This window comes from Malaclemys terrapin, chromosome 9 (genome assembly GCF_027887155.1).
Source record: "Malaclemys terrapin pileata isolate rMalTer1 chromosome 9, rMalTer1.hap1, whole genome shotgun sequence".
Classification (NCBI taxonomy): domain Eukaryota; kingdom Metazoa; phylum Chordata; order Testudines; family Emydidae; genus Malaclemys; species Malaclemys terrapin.
In genome coordinates this window covers 79,668,523-79,685,620 of record NC_071513.1, presented here as the reverse complement: position 1 = coordinate 79,685,620, position 17,098 = coordinate 79,668,523, and the positions used below count along the sequence as shown (strand labels likewise).

The window sequence follows — 17,098 nt, the reverse complement described above, 5'->3', positions numbered from 1 at the left end:
TGGAGAATGCGAAAGGGAAAAAGCAGGATCGGGCCCAGGCAAGCAACAGATAAAGAAACTAAAAACAGGTTGGGTACACAGAGTTAATACAGCACTCTCAAATCTTACAGCAGCAGTAACATCAGGAGAAGAAACATTTAAGACCCCAGAAGGGGGCAGACCTTTGGGACCCCTCTGGACATTGGGAAGGAGGATATTTGGGTAAATTCCTCCTCCCAGGGCCAAAATGCCATTAAAACAGTTAACAACAAGGCCTGCTTCTGCCTCAGATCTCCAGGCCATGGCAAAATGGCTCAAAATTTAAAAAAAAAATTTTTTTTTCTAAATGGAGTGTTAACGCCCTTTTACTGAGAGAAAGGGAGGATTTACACTCACAAAAAAATGCACCATTTAATTAGCATTTGTGCAGCCCCGAGTACCAAACACACTGTGGCAGAGACCAAGCAGGTTCCGCCATGGTAAAAGCACTGTGCTAATTTGTTTCCAAGCTTCTATCTTTCAGGCTCTGAACCGGAACATCAGAAGAGCTGGTACCAGCTGAAGAGTTATAAAATACCATGGTTATAGTGTCATGACAAAGTCTGTGTTCAGTGTTCTGTGTTGCATGTTCTGTGTCTGTCTCTGGTGGTGTCCTGTGTTAGCATTGGGTCCAGAAAAAGAGGGGATACTACACTAGACAGGGCAAATGTCTTTTCCTCTCTCTACTTCCCCCATCTCCATCCAACTTATCAATCACCCCTTGTGTCCAAAAAACTTTGGTCCCCAGTGCATCAGGGTTATTTTGTTTGTTTTGTCAGGTTCTCTAATAATCATTTTGTTGTTAATTTTTGTTCTTGATACATTTGTATTGTTAGTTACATTTGCTTTTTTGTTAATTCCACACTTTCCTCTATGCACTCTAGTTCTATTTCCCCAAGCCCTGAAGGATAGTTCTTGGGCCCCCATAACCTGTAAAACCTTGGCCCATGATTGTAGGGCACCATCTTTCAGGTCCCCAGAAACCTCTTGAAAACAACTGTTAAAAATAGAAAATTCTGCAACATTTTGGCAACTAAACGTTAGTTTAAGTCCAAATCAGCTTAACCTTACATAACAACTGTGGTACTCCTACAAAATCTTATTTGTTGTGTGTGCTTAAAAAGGTCCTGACCTCAGTGATTTTTATTGTTTGATGGCTATTGCAGCATCAAACTTGGGCCTCATTTTGTTTGTCAATGTACCCAATTATTGTAATGGTAATGGTTTTGTTGTATTTCCAATTATTATAATTATAATTGTTTGCATTTGTGTTTATGTTATATCTGGTGTTTAGTCAATTGTAATGGTTTTAGTTATATTCACCTGGTTATAATTGTTTGGTTTGTTTGCAACAAATACAAAAGATTTATATGGTGACCACTCAAGAATTGTTCTTGAGAGGTCAAAAGGGGGACAATGTAGATAAATCTTTGATAATTTTCACATTACTTTACATTGTGCCTCTTCATGTAACCTTGTGGTGGGTCTACCCACGTGTGACCTCTGTTTTCATGGGACTTTATATCAAAGCTTCATTTAGAAACTTTGCATTGCCCTTGGTATAATATTATAGCCCCTAAGGATAAAATAAGATAAAAGAAAAATTTCTGTTTGCTAGCAGTAGAACAAGAGCTCTCCCCCCACCCCCCACTCTTAATCAATTGCCCTGTTGAATAAATAAGGTGTGAATGAGGAAGGCATGGAAGGCAGCACCTCCAGACAGCCTCAACTGTTGGAGAGGGGCTGGGAGCCAGACCCAAGGACAATAAAACGTGTCAAGTGGGCTCATTAAAGACAAGCAGACATACTAACTGCCTCGGGGGTTAGAAGCAAGCACCTTCTTTTGGAAACACCCTCTTTGCAGCATTGGGACAACACTCAAAAGAAAGCAGCACAAAGGACCAATGGACACAGACACAGAGTTTGAATCTGGTATAGATTTGCATAAGAGGAAAGCTGCTATAAAAGTGAGGTGTCTTGCACAGAACCCCGGGTCTCGTCTTGTCAACATGGGAGCATCGATCCGGATCGGCAAAAGCCCGGCTCCACCCCCTCCCCCATCTAACTCACCTGGCCAGTGAAGTTAAGGGGAGCAACTAATTGGTAACAACAAGACGGAATGGGTTTGTGTGTGTGTGTAAGTGTAAGTGTAATATATTATATGCATATAATACAGTGTTAATAAATACATGTACTACTAATAAATGTGGCGTTCTGCCTTATTCCCCTGAAAAGATCCTGTGCAGTACTTTAAGTACAACACCTCAACTGTTTGTATGTGGCTCAACCTCTGAGCAGATCATAGCTAGAGCTAGTTATAGCACAGGAAGACGCTATATAGGCAGAGGCAACGCGTGTGGGGGCACGCAGGGTCACATCTCCCCACCCCTGATTTCTGCAAGCACTGAGCTGCCCTTGCAGGGTTTGCTCTGCTCAGCCTACCAGCAGGGATGGGGGTTCTGTCCTTCTGCTGCGCCTCCTGCTCCCAGCACATTTCAAGCATGCTCAGCCCCTATCCCCTGGCAGCTGAGCGCTGGGCCAGGAGTGGAGGGCCTGCCTGGGCCCAGCTGCCAGGGAAGGGGGCCCAGCAAGCCAGAAATGTGCTGGCGGGGGTTCAGGCTTGCTGTTGTGCTGTGAGTCTCCCCAGGCCATCCCAAGCCAGGCCCAGAGGCACATGCTCCCAGCTCCTGTGGCCACCCGCCCCACCTGAGACAGGGGCACCAGAGCAGGGGGGGCCAGGGTGGCGATGCAGAGGGGTCCCACAGTTTGGCCCTCCCCCAGTTGCAGGGTGCTTCTGCCGCTCCTGCTCCCAGGAGCTGGCAGGATTGGCTGCTCTGGCCCAGGGAGATGGGGCTGGAAGGTTCCTCCCAGAGGCAACACATGGGACAGTCACATTCCCTTCCCCCCCCCCGAACTTTACATTTTGCCCTCCCAGTATCATCAGGTATAAGTCTTCTGTTTCCCACACAGCTTTGCTAATGCTCCTCAATTCCAATTTAAAACTATTCTTGCTATTTAATTTCAGAGTCTCTCCTGAGCAGAGATTGTCAATTGTGCTGAAATATACCAAGCTGATATTGCTTTAGTGAAGATGGACTCGAATAAAACTACCAGCTCATTTTCTCTTGTGCCCTAAGCAGAATTTGGTCCCCAAAAGGAAGGATTTAGAGCTAAAATCTGGTGGTTTTTTTAGAGCTTCCAATATGATAGGATTTCTCCTGGCCCTTAGTGTCATAATATCTCAGCTCCTTGGAGACGTGCTGAAAGGGGAAAATATTAATTCCAGTGACAGATAATTGTTATACCAGAGCCAGAAAGACAATGAAATATATGAGTTAGATGTTAAAAGTTCAAATGTCATTGTTGCCATCAGCCTCCTATACTAGCTTCTTATCTGGGACTGTCCAACTGGGACCTTTCACTCAGGAGAAAAAAAGTCAATGAAAAACCATATGGAGAGACCCCTGAACATAATAAGACCAGGATCTCTCAGGATGACAAAGGCCCTGGATCCCAAGAGATGGTGGGGGTGGCAGCTGTGGTGGTGAAGCTCGCTTCTGTAGTCAATTATTCTCCCTAAAGTCTTTAAGGACCCCAAAATGAAGTAATGGGTGGAATGGCCCACTCCATCATTATTTTGTCCACCAATTTTGGTTCATTGATTTCTGATACCACATTTGTCTTACCAGTCATGATCTTCACACAGTGTGAGTTATATCAGTAGGCCTTTTTTCGTGTGGACTAATTCATTTTGTCTGTCTTCCCTTCGTACCTTTTCCCATCAAGATGTATTCTTATAAATTGTGACCTAAGCTGTCACTTTTTATATTTGTACTCATAATTAGGGTAAATTTGTAGGCTCAATTATTACACCACTACCTTTGTGGAATTCCAGGAAGTCTTGTCCCTTAAAAAGATACAATGATTCCTCTTGAAGTATGCCTGTGCCCTCTGTGTCCAGTCAACTCAAATGAAGGGGAGCAGCATGGTCCCTTCACTCACTACCCTATCTGAGGCATTAAAGCAGTGCATAATGTGAATAGTTCTGGTTTGTGGCAATGTCTCTCCTGTAAAGAAAATTAAATTTGCACTAAATAGGACACTTGATTTTGGTATGAGCCCGTTTCTTTATGGTCTTCTTATATTAAGTGAATTTATCATTAAGATGTGCTATATTGACAGCTGTGGAGAGCAAGATCCTCTGTCTACAGAACAGGCCAAGGTAGCCACCATGTGAGCTTCTCCACATTTCCCTGTCAATGTACTTGTGCTGTTATGGGTGGACCAACTTTAGATACAACAGGCATTTCAGTCTCCATGCTGATTTGACTATTAATCTCTCTGACTCCAAGACAGATTCTGTTCCCATTGAAGTCAATAGGAGTTTTTCTACTGACTCCTGTGAAAGTAGGGGCAAGCCAAAGAGTATCAGTTAATACCAGATACAAAAGGTGATTTTTTTGTGATAGCAGCACTGGCAACCAACACATTTGACATAGGTTGTGAAACAGCAAAAGGATAGCATAGTATGTCAATAGCTAGTGTAAGGGCAACATGTTCATTAGTGTTCAAGGAACAGAAAGGGAATAAGCTAGTAATTAAGATGCTTAGAACTGGCAAAAACATTCCAAGAGAGAGAGAGAGAGAGAGAGAGAGAGAGAAAGATGAACCCATATATAACTAATGGAGTAAGAAAATCTTCCTTCTGAGCAGGTTGTTCCAGAGTTGCCTCTTGCAGGACTCTGAAGCATCTGACACTGGTAACTGTCCAAGACCACTGGTCTGGTCCAGTATGGTTATTCTTATGTCCCTATCTTTCAGAGGGAACCGATTTGACTATATCCCAGGCTGTTAAGACCTGGCAGTAAACTCTGTATTTCTGGGATGTGAGAGTTGTTTCCTAACATTGGGCCTGATCTTGCTCCCAGTCACACGAGTAATAAGAATGCCATTGCCTTCAGTGGATGCAGAATTGGGCACATTGTTTCCACCAGCCCTGGATAAACTGGAAGCAGCGGAGAGGACATTGATTGGGTGGAAGGAACAGAATTCCAACTTATGGTGAGAGTAAAGGACTAAAATGTGCTTATTCGCAGTGAATCATGGACTGGCTAGGGAAGTGAACTGTAAAGAAATAGGCAAAATATAACTAATTGAACAGAGGCAAAACATGGGTGTGTGAACTGCTCATGGCAAACATTTTAATAGGCCAGTCTCTTAGGCTTTCATGTTGGAACAATAATTTTATATGGAACATCTTAGCACCTCAATTAATGTTACAAAATAATACACCAGATTAAGTTAATGTAAAATAATAATAATGGCATTGGCTTTAAGAATGTTGCTGTTCTTAATTTGTTGTCTGTCACACCCATCTACCCTTTATAATTATAGGGGATAAAGTCAGGATGTGAGATCCTACCAATTTAGGTAAGAACACTAAGCTCTTTTACTACTGACATGCACCTAAAGCTACTAGCTGGAATCAAAGTTTTAATGCAAGACTTGGCAAATGGAGGAAATACTTAAACAAATGTTACCTTATATAGAAGATACTGTAGTCCAATAATATGATGAGGCTTCATAGCAAATCAGAATAAAACATGGAGGGAATCATGTATATATTTTATAAGTGAATTCAAACCAGAATTCAGTCATATTCTAGATTACATATAAACCATCCATCAACCAGCAAGCCTCCAAATTATGCTGGCCTGACCCTCTAAATGCAGAATTCCTAGAGGCTAGAAACTGGAACAACAGTCGTTACAGGTATACAGCACTTACCGGATTGGAACCACTGTTTGATTCAAGGCAATTCTCAGGCACAACGTCTACATAAAATATGACAAAAAACCTGACATCTCCAGAGTCAAATCTCAGTACATTGAGTATTTAGCTACCAGTGTGATAGTCCCATCATCTGATTTATTTGGCCAACAAACAATTAAAATATCAGAATTGAATGTTCACTTCAGTATGTGCTATGTACCATGTTTGATTCACGTTTAAAGTTATTATATTATAAGAAATAACTTAACAAGCCACCAAGAGGCAGTACAGTAGCATAAAAGCCCAAACCACTCCTCTCCATTGAAATCCATATGTTTCAGAGTTATTAAAAGCTACCAAGAAATGTTTGTTTCAAAAGTTTCAAGAAAAGCAAGGACTAGACATATAGTTAAAAATCAATAGTTAAAGAGCCAGGCAGAAGTGAAAAAGGAATGCCTGGACTAACGCAGCTTGTACAGTTTGACTTAGTCAAATCAGTCAGACTGAGAAGGCTCTTAAAAGACAAGAAGTAAGAATTCTGCAAATAGATCAGCCACAGGACAAGTGTAAATAGAACACTATGGAGCCTGAAAGAAGGTAACATCTATCTTCCATAGCTAGTTCTTGGTACAATATATACAGTGTACAGCAGACATTCTAACTAGTTGACTAGGAGGCATCATTGAATGCAAAATAAGTCAACAGATTGGGTTTAACCTTAATACTTCAAGTGATGGAGATTTCATCACATCCTTTGCTAAACAGGTTCCAATGGTTAATTACCTTCACTGTTAAAAATGTGCGCTTGATTTTTAATTTGTCTAGCTTCAGCTTCCAGCCATTAGATACATTTATGCTTCAGTCTGCTATATTAAAGAGCCCCATGGACCCTGATCAAGTCAACTCTTAACATTCTTTAAATAAATTAAAGAGAAGGATCTCCTTAAGTTTCTCACTGTAAGGCATGGTCCTTGTATCTTACTCTTTCACTATATTTTTTAATGTATAGATTGAAATAAATAAGAGAGACATATTCAATATAGGAAAAGGCACAGGAAAATGTCTATTACATTTCTTTGTGTGCATCTCCGGAGCACAATATCACACATGCTATTTATACATATACATACTAATACAGAGATCCATACATATTGCACATGTGATAGATGTGCTACAGTCATATACAAAAGTACCTCATACAAAAGAGAAAGATAGGGTTCAAGTTCAAGGCACTCTCTCTGCAGGTAGCCAGCATGTGCTTTTCCCTTTTTCTACACTTTAAAAAAAGAAAAACAAACCAAAAAAAAAAAACCTGTGTCCAACTTTAGTAATATAGCACTGTTGGCTCAAAGCACAAGATTTGACTGATGGCATTGAGCCCTGTTGCATGTTTTTGTTCTATGTTTATAATCAATAGCTGGGGGACAGAGATAAGCATGCACTGGGGGAAAATGGATTGACCCAACTTGTAAAAAATATTCATTTTTATTCAAACACTCACTGGTGGAGTTCCCCCTAAAATTCTATTGAAAATTCCAGCTAAAAGTTGACTATGTTCTCTGTGTGGTTTGATTCAGTGGGAATTTAACAGTTTGAATTGTCAGTGTTTTCACAAATGTTACTGTATTTATTTCACTGAATCATAATGACTATAACAGTTATTTGAAGAGTTTTTGCTTTTGTCCTTCATTGGCCTTTATTATAACTGTATCATCATTACTTTTGAACGGCTGCTGCTACTACTACTGCTTCTTTTGGCATATTTTTATGACAGACCGATCATAAGATCTTGTCCATAACAAAGGAGATCTGGATTTCATTCTTCCATCTGTTTATCAGTGAATTATAACTTATGTATATGGAAACAAATGTCTTACTCAACAATACTTTCATACTTGATCATCTGAACAAGCAGCAATTCACTAAAGTGAAAAAGAAGGTGAAATTTCACACTGTTAATTTCTGAATGTAACTATGTGGGGATAGTTAATCAAGTAACCAATGCTACAGTCAAGCTTCTTTGAGCTATTCATATGACAACTTGCCTTTCCATGAATGTTTTCATGTATGTGGCTGTAAAATAGTCTGGCTTGTGAAATGTAAAGAATGAACTTGCTATGTCATTGCTCAAGTAACGACACTGTAGGAGAGCAATTATAGCACAATATACTCTTCATAAAATATCTACTTCACTAAAAAAAACAAACCATTTGATCAATCTAACACCCTTTGCAATGGTAAGAGATCATAGTTTGTGTCAGTGTTTGAGAATACTGAGTAAAGAACACAATGTTGATGTTACGCAAATGAAAGAACTGCTGCAAAACTATTCTAAGGGCAGTCTTCTTTCCAAGTGTCACAAATGGAAAATCTGTAAAAGCTTTGGCTTCCATCCCCTGCCCCACTCCCTGGGCAGGATCCATGGGGGAGGCCTACATTAAGGGAAATCTCCTTGAGACTCCCCTCACTGATCTTCCCCGTGTTGTTCTATGGGGGTTGTGAGAAGGGCAGAATTTGCAGGGCCTGCCCACAAATGCCGAAGATCATCCACAATCCATGTGGATGAACAGTAAATGCAGACCACACACACAGTCTCTCTGCCTCCATGCCAGTTGTAACCCCTGCCTCTTTCCTGCTCTCTGTTAGCTGTCTCAAGGAATCCCTGCAAGGAGTTTGTAGAGTCATGAAAAATAGTACAGCCCCCTCAGCTGTATTACCTTACTAACCTGAGTTCTACTTGATGTTGTCTGCCACTGCCCATCTTCTCCACACCTGTACAAATCCTTGAACTCACAGAGTGCTCCCTCTAAAGGAAGCATGCTGGCATGGAGACTATCTAGCTAGGTGAAAGCAGAATGGAGATGGTCACTGCTTTGATTTGGAGATAAGTCAAGAAAGCAAACTCTCTAACCATACATGTTCTGTAGGCCCTTAATTTGCAATATAAATACATATGATTCTATGATACGTACATTTTTGGGTCACTTTTGTGTTCAGGCTTATTCCCAAGTCTTCCTCTCTCCCCTGACATGCTTAATTCCACCCAGCCTTGAAACTTACATTCAAAGTTCAAAACAAATCATTTTAAAAACCAACAAATATCAACATTCACTTTCCCCCACACCTCTTCATTTCCACCTATTTCATCGCTCCCACCCTACAGCGTTCACACAGTTCATTTATTTAATTACTCTCTAATTACTTACAACTTTAAAAAAAATAATTCCTGAATCCAGGAACAGGAAATGGGTTGACAGAGGTCTGAGATTGTCATTACAACCAGGGCGGAGCTAAAAGAGAATTAGAGATGTCACTGTTGTAACAGTTCCTTGTTATTTTAACTGTATCATGATTGCGTTAGTTATTTTCCTTTGTTCACGCTGAATGTGCTTATCTGGAAGATGGGAGTAAATGGCTGATAGGAGACGAGAACACAGATGCTAGAGGAATTTAACAAAGGAAGTGTTTATTTCCTTTTTTAAAAGTAGTGAATACTAAAACCAGGAACCGGTTGGGACGGTGGAGTTAGAAGATGAGATGGGGATGATAGTGAAAAAGAAAGTCTGTATATTTTTCCAACTGATTTGCAGGGGAATTTAAGGGATGGGGAGACAGTGCAGAATCATACCAGCAATATTGTATTGTATTGTGATTTCAACGGCAGATGAAAGATACGTGATGAATAATAAGATTTAATTTGACATTTTATATTTATTTTTTGAAACCAATATTCTGTAAAGTATTTGTTGCACTACAGTCAGCAGTGCAAGTAGGGAGGTCTGGTCTGGTACACCATACTAGCAAGATATTTATAGCCGGTACGCCGTACCAGCTAGATATTTATAGCCGGTATGGCATACTGGAAAGACACAGGAGGAGCTGAGCTCCTCTGGCACGGCTGTACCGCTCCCAGCCCTGCCCCCTGCCCTTCCACAGACCTGCGTCTCCTCCATCTGTACAGCAGCAGCCCTGCTGGAGGACAGAGCTGGGGCTGGGGTCGGAGGGTGCGGGGTGGTACAGCTGCCAGCATTCTGTTCCTTTTCCCGCTGCCCCTCCCAGCAGGGAAAGGAGCAGAACCCCCAGTTCCCCCCACACACCCTGTCCTCCAGTGTGGCTGCTGCTGTACAAAGGGACAGGCAGGGGGTGGGGCTGGGGGCGGTAGAGTCACGCCAGAGGAGCTGCCAGTGTGGTGCTGCCCAGTGGCCCCATGTTCTGCTCCTTTCCCCACTGCAGTTCTGAAGTCTTCAGCGTAGCAGGAGGAGGACCGAACCTTCTCACCCCCACAGATAATGTGGGATGTATCATGGGGAGGGGAGAGGATGGGGAGAGCATGGGGGCTCCAGGCTGGGAGGAGTCACATGGAGGGTCATGTGGGGTGATCACGTGCCCTCCCCCCCTTAGCTGGTGCCACCGCCCGCCCACCCCCAAGTAAGAAATGAATTCTACTTGCACCACTTTTATAGGGCTGTGTAGTGGGAAGTCTGAAAAGCCATCTAACAGACCAAGTCTGTGCAGTAGTTTTATGGCATACATTCCTGCTGAAGGAGCAGGCAAGAAGCTGAAGAAGTTGGTGTGTGGTTTCAAGGAAGGACATGCCCTGTCTTTGACCCACATACAGAACTCCCACTGATGTCAATAGTTCTACCTAAATATCAAGATTGGACTAAATCCTAGAAGACACTGAGATCATGCAACGCTGACTGTGCCAGTGAGAGCTGCTCATGGACTTCCTTGATGGCCAGATTCTGCCTGATCTCATGTGGGCATGCAGTGGGAATTAAGGCGTGGGAGGATGTAACAAGCTTTTCCCCAACTCACATAGCGTGTGTAAGGCCCAAGCAGAGTTTCAGTCCCTGCACACTGGGCGGGCAGGGAGAGATTCCGGCCTTTTCCCTCAAGAGCAGAGCATAGGAATTAACTCTCAGAAGACCTATGGGTTGTGTTATAAAACACGTGATGCTGTATGGAATATATGGGATACTTTATGATATCGTTAATGCCAATATTATAAAATTGCAAGGAATCCAACCAGATATGCCGTGTGTGGTGTCTGCAAAAATATTATAATTTGCCAAGTATAATAATAATCTTTATATATTTGTATCACAACTCATAGATATGTATGGTATATCTGTATTTCAAACTTGTGTTGTGCATCTGGGTGACACCCCCAGACAGATTGGCATCAGCACTGCCTACCCTGCTTGCTGGCCCATCAAGGGACATCAGCTGTACAATAAACCCATTGAAAGACCAGGGACTACACCTATGACTCAACAAGCCCTGTAGGGGCATGTCTATGGAAAGAACACTAACGTTTTCCATGCCATGTGTTGTGAAGCTTGTGTTTGGGACCCAGGAAGTACAGGAGGGACTTTCAAACCAGCAAACTCACCAATACTGCTAAGAACCTGATGCATGGACTTTGAAGCCTCTGTATGTACCTGCCTGCTTTACCATTTAACAACGCTCTTGTTCTCTCTTTTTTCTTTATAATAAACCTTTAGTTTTAGTTACTAAAGGATTGGCTGGCAGCGTGGTATTTTGGGTAAGATCCAACCTAATATTGACCTGGCAATGTGGCTGGCCCTTTTGGGTTCAGAAGACGTTTTGTATAGTGAGCAGAGTTTTAAAAGAACTTCTCTGGACCTCGGTACTGATTGGGACCCAGAGAACTGGAATGCAAGAAAGGGGGCTGTGTGATTCCTTTTTGTGTGTGCGTGCTTCTTGATAACCAGTGTGGGGATCATAAGCACAGTTTGTGACTAGTTGGGGAGTTTAACTTCAGTGTTACCCACCAGTCTTGGGAATATCTGCTCTCTTGTTTGCAGTCTGTCCTGATCTTGGCATTTCTAGTGAGGGCTACCCCAGGCACCCGAGCTCACACAAGGTCAGACTAGATGACTGCAGTGGTCCCTTCTATCTTTATATAATCTATGAATCTCAGCTAGGGAAGGAGGGAGGAAGGCTCACAACTCCATCCTGCCTCACTGCTCTGGTCAGCAGAGCTCTCCAGCCACAAGAAATTAGTAAACTGCATCCCACAAGAAGGTGTCATTGCGGGTGGGCCCAGTTCGGACATCTCCTACTGACAATGAGTAGTATTTATTAATGAATCAAGGCAAAAAGTCCCACAGTAAGTGATGCTTTCATGAGTAAAAGTGGTTAGAACTGGGTCTTGTGTGTTTTCTCTTTGCAATCTTGAGGCATCCTTTTCAGAAGATTAGTTAATATCTATTTTTTCCTTTTACATCAGAGAAGGGCCCAGGATAGAATGCACAGAAGGCATTCAGAACTGGAGTGTGGTTTAGGCATCTCTTAAATGTATTAAGATAGGTAAATTTAGAGAGTGATTTTAGTTTAGTTTTTGTTGGAGCAGAACATACAGTAGTTTGTTGTGTTCTGATTTTGGGAAAGAAAAAAAAGGGCGGGGGAGTTTTGGTTGTTAGTTCCTGGCTCATAGAAAGGGAAATTATTCTGCAAAAGGATGGCTATAGGGGAAATGAAGACTCTCAGAAGTTCACTTCTCAAAAACCACCGCCACAACTGGCACCCTCCCAGTCTCAGCAGAGAGACAAATGACTAAATGAACAGGAAGAACTATGCTCTCATTCTTTCAGATTTAAGGTACACTAGCTGGCTAAGGTGTTTATAAATATTTCCTACACATAGAGGACTTCAGTGTTCAAAGCTGGCAGCTTTCAAGAGGACTAAATTCATTTTTTTTAAATTGTAATTGTCAATATTTACTAAAAAGCTAAAAAACAAACATCCCTTTGAGTCTCAGACACAGTAGCAAAGGAGTCTATGAAGTAGGGGTGCCATCGTGCTGTGATTCCATTTCATAATTTAAGTGGAGCTGGGCCAAGTCAATATGGGAGATCTCCAAAGAACATTAAGTGCTCCAGCATTTGCTGTTCCCTGTAAATCTATGTTGAATGCCTGTCAGTGTGCTAAGGAAGGTACTCTGTTTTTCGAATGAGATATGAAACAACGATGCACACTTGTGTTCATATAAGCATAGGAATGTTTACTGGGGCATTCCAGCTCAGGTAATCACATTCTATAGAGCTAAAATTCTCATTGAAATTTCAGTATGGGTATCATTTTTTATTTCCTGATTTATAATATACTGTTGTATTTTCATCCCAAAGATGTCTGCATTTCAGCGAGAGATGAAGTGTTTTCTTTATCTCCCTTTGTGATTAAAGGCATTGTATATAAACATAAAAATACAAATACAAATTAAGAGGAGTCATATACATGCACTGACGACTTAAGAATTCCTTTGAAACCAGGCATTCTGCAAGTTCTCCATCTCCACGCTTTAAGTGGTTGTCTTTTTTTTTTTTTTTTTAAACATACACACAAAGAATACAACACATCCAACCAATTTCTGCTAGATAAAAATTACCAAATCAGACTTGAAATACATTTTGCTTAAATCAATGTAGATCTTATGGCCATTGTAACACCTTTAAAAGTAGAAAGAATTAGCCAGACTGTAGCCGTGTCACAGAGAGTTCACGACACCTGTGCGTTTGAAGTATGGAGTTGGAGTTGTGCATATGGAGTAATACTGAAGCTTTAAGTCTGTTTAAGATAGGTGCAATAGATACTGGACTAAAGCCTATGCTGATATGCATGCTGTGCAATGCCACTAAAGTCAGGAACTCTTTTGCTCATGATCTAATATGAAAAGTTATTCTTAAAAAGCAATCTTTCTGTATTCCACCTGGAAACTGTTTGTACCTGCAATGCAGTCTAAGGCAAGAAAAGGATATATTCAAATGGCTTCTGGGTCTGCCTGTATTAATCCTTAAATATAGGAGTTTCCTAGACACAAAAACTCTTAAAAAGCTAATCCTGTAAATATCTATTAATAATTTAATGTAGTCTTAAAAACATTAAGGGAATGAAAGTTAAAAGGCAGGCTACACTGTGAGACTCCCTCCCACAACCAGGATAATTTGACACTTTTCTACATTATATTGAGGGTACACAAAGCGATGAGTATTTGAAAGTGGAGTCAATGTTGTTTGGGGTTTGTGATGGGGAGTTTACCACACACAGGCTGGAGAAGGATAATATGGGCCTGTGAGGCCAATTAACCAGCCTGAGTGCACATGGAAGGTAAGCCAGAACTAACTGGAAATAAAGCCTAGCTGGAGTTTGTCTCTGAAAATCTGAGTGAGGCCGGGGGGGTTGAGAAAATAAAATAAAAATAATAATAGAGACCGCTTTCTGGGAAGCAGCCTGGAAGAAGGCTAAGAATAGTGGAGCGGCTTTCCAGGGTGAGCTAGAAGGCTGACTGGAGAGAGGGACCCTGAGGAACTGTAGGCCTGAATCCCTGAGTGAAAGAGGAGCGTGCCGGCCCCTGGACAATGGGTTTGTTGAAGGAACAAGAGCCTGAGCCAAGGCATGGGAACAAACTGTAGTGGATAAGGCTTGTGAAGAGGAGGTGACCATCTGAGCCTAACTAGACTGAACATTGGATTTTTGGTTATATTTGTTAGACTTTGGTAAAGGACTCTGGTACCCCAAAAGGGCAGAAATCTGTAAAACAATCTGGCCAGAACATTCCTACAGCTGAGGTAGTCCAAAAGACAGTGGGGGAAACTGAGGCAAAAGTTGCTGCAGTACCAAAGCAAGTCAGGAGGGGGCATGTTGGGGCAGAAACTTTGTTCAACTCAACATTTCTATACTTTAGAGTTTGCTTTATTAAGTGTAACTTTAAACTATGAATTTCCTTGTCTTTCAGCAGTTTGTATATTTTAAAAATGAACTCTTAAGTTTTGTCCCTTACATTCTTCCAATTTACAAATTCCAGAACAACAACTTTTTTTGTCCAGGAATAGTTTGCCTCACATTTCTCAATTTCTCTGCGGTGTAGCTGTTAAAATGATTTATGCTTATGTAAAAGATTAGTGTCAGCTGCTCCAGTGTCATGTATACACTCCCCCCTCCTCCCCTTGAGTCTTCACTTCTGAAACGGATAACTTAGTATTTATCTTTAATTGCATGTGCCCTCCGAGCCCAGACCCAGCTGTCCCTTGTAATTACCTTTCAGTGACGGAGCTGAGTATTTGTTTTGACTGTGTTTAAAAGTGTTAGTGTTTAAGTGGTCACAAGTAGGCTTTGAAGTTAACACCCCATAATGATGAATAGAGGACATTCACAGCTCTGCGGTAATTGTTCCAGTCTTTGGTTACAGCAGACTCTAGTGTATTGATTTCATGGTGACACCAAGGGGGGTAGACATTTCAGGGTGTTGGGTTTTTTTTTAAACTTAGTTTTTAAAGAAATCTACAAGATGATCCTTAAAACCAGCCATTCTCAAACTTTTGCACTGGTGACCCCTTTCACACAGCAAGCCTCTGAGAGCAACCCCCCTTATAAATTAAAAACACTTTTTTATATATTTAACACCATTATAACTTCTAGAGGCAAAGTGGGGTTTGGGGTGGAGGCTGACAGCTCATGGCCCCCCATGTAATAACCTCATGACCCCCAGTTTGAGAACCCCTGCTTAAAACCTATATTCACAACTGGGCTTTATCACTTAACATCCTTTCACCAGCAGTAACGAGTGATCTGTTTGAGAGACAAGCTCTCTCTCCTGCCGACAAAGAACGGCTTACACTGGGTACCTTACAGTGGCACTACTGTACTGGCACAGCTGTGCTGCTGTAAGATGCGCAGTGTAGACATAGCCTGAGGCTTTGTCTACACTGGCAAGTTTCTGTGCAGCAAAGCAGCTTTTGCCGCTGTAATTCCCAAGGTGTGTACACTGCCAAGCCACTTAGTGCGCAGAAACTGCACAGTTGCAGCGCTGTAAAAAAACCACCCCGACGAGAGGCGTACAGCTTTCTATGCCAGGACTACAGCGCTGCGGTGCCAATGTAGACACCCTGGTCGATTACAGCACTGCAATTGGCCTCCGGAATGTGTCCCACAATGTCTGTTCTTGCCTCTCTGGTCATCGGTTTGAACTCTACTGCCCTGCCCTCAGGTGACCAACCTTCATCCCCGCCCCATACATTCCTTTGGAATTTTGAAAGTCCCCTTCGTGTTTGCTCGGTGATGCGTGCAGTGATCTCAGCGCATCTTTCCAGGTGGCCATGCCTGCTCCACGCACCAGGCGATCCCCCGCTTGGAGTAATGACGAGCGGGTGGACCTCATCAGCATTTGGGGAGAGGAGGCTGTCCAGTCCCAGCTGTGCCCCAGCCGTAGGAATTATGATACCTATGGACAGATTTCACAATGCATGATGGAAAGGGGCCATGAACAGGATACATTGCAGTGCAGGGTCAAAGTGAAGGAGCTGTGGAATGCCTACCACAAGGCACGGGAGGCAAACCGCTGCTCCGGTGCTGCGCCCATGAGCTGCCAGTTCTACAAAGAGCTGGACACGATACTCAGCAGCAACCCCACCTTCACTGCGAAGGTCACTCTGGATACTTCGGTGGTTTGTGTGCCAGTCGAGAGTGGACCAAGCCAGGAGGAAGAAATCTTGGACGAGGATGTGGAGGGGAACCCAAAGGCAGAAGACGACTCAGAGGTCAGAGATGCGTGCAGCCAGGAGTTCTTTTCTACCCTGGAGGAGGCTAGCCAGTTACAGCTGTTGGAGCTTAGCAAAGCACAAACAGGAGAGGAGGCCCCTGGTAAGTGGCTTTGATTTTGGGAATTGCTGAAGTGAGTTGTTGGGGGCAGAAAGGCTGCAGAAAGCAGGCTTGTCTCTGTATGATGTGCATACCACCACATGTCTAGTCTGAGCGGCAGAACAGGCTGTTGATACACTCTCCTCCTCCCCCCCCCCCCCTCCCCAAGTACTGGCGCTACCCAACAGCCACGTGCCCAGTGTACAGTAGGGACCGGGAACAATGATTTACCCTGCCCCTGTGGCTACTCACCATTTTGGGGGTCTTGTGGTTCATGTGTGCTTGCCTGAGGTCAGCCAGTTAGTGACAGCTGTGTGAGTACTGGCTGTGTTTTAAATCACTGAATCAGTGTTGTGTGTGTTGCAAACAATACTGCTTCTGTAAAATGCTGCGTTTTGGCTTCACAAAGATGATCTTGGGAGCCCAGCCTCCCTCTTTGTTATTGCCGGCTGAACGGCTGTGAAGAATTAGAAAGCAGCCACGAAGAACAAAGGAGGGCTTTCTGTGTGATGTTATGATGCATTCTGCGGCCAAAAAACAGGAATTGAAGGAGTGGCAGGACAGCAAGAAGAGTGACCGAAAGGATAACATGGTGTGCCAGAATTAAACCATGGAGCGGCTCTTAAATATTATGGAGCGCCAAGTG

The 17,098-nt window shown here is 42.7% G+C and overlaps 1 protein-coding gene across 1 annotated transcript in view; it reads right to left on the bottom strand.

The window, feature by feature from the left end:
* Positions 1-16,777, bottom strand: part of AADAC (arylacetamide deacetylase) — a 75,680-nt gene extending 58,903 nt beyond the window's left edge. The window contains exon 1 of the mRNA XM_054040896.1: positions 16,705-16,777. The gene's annotated coding sequence lies outside the window, so the exon portion shown is untranslated. The remainder of the gene's footprint in view (positions 1-16,704) is intronic.
* Positions 16,778-17,098: the final 321 nt, after the last annotated feature.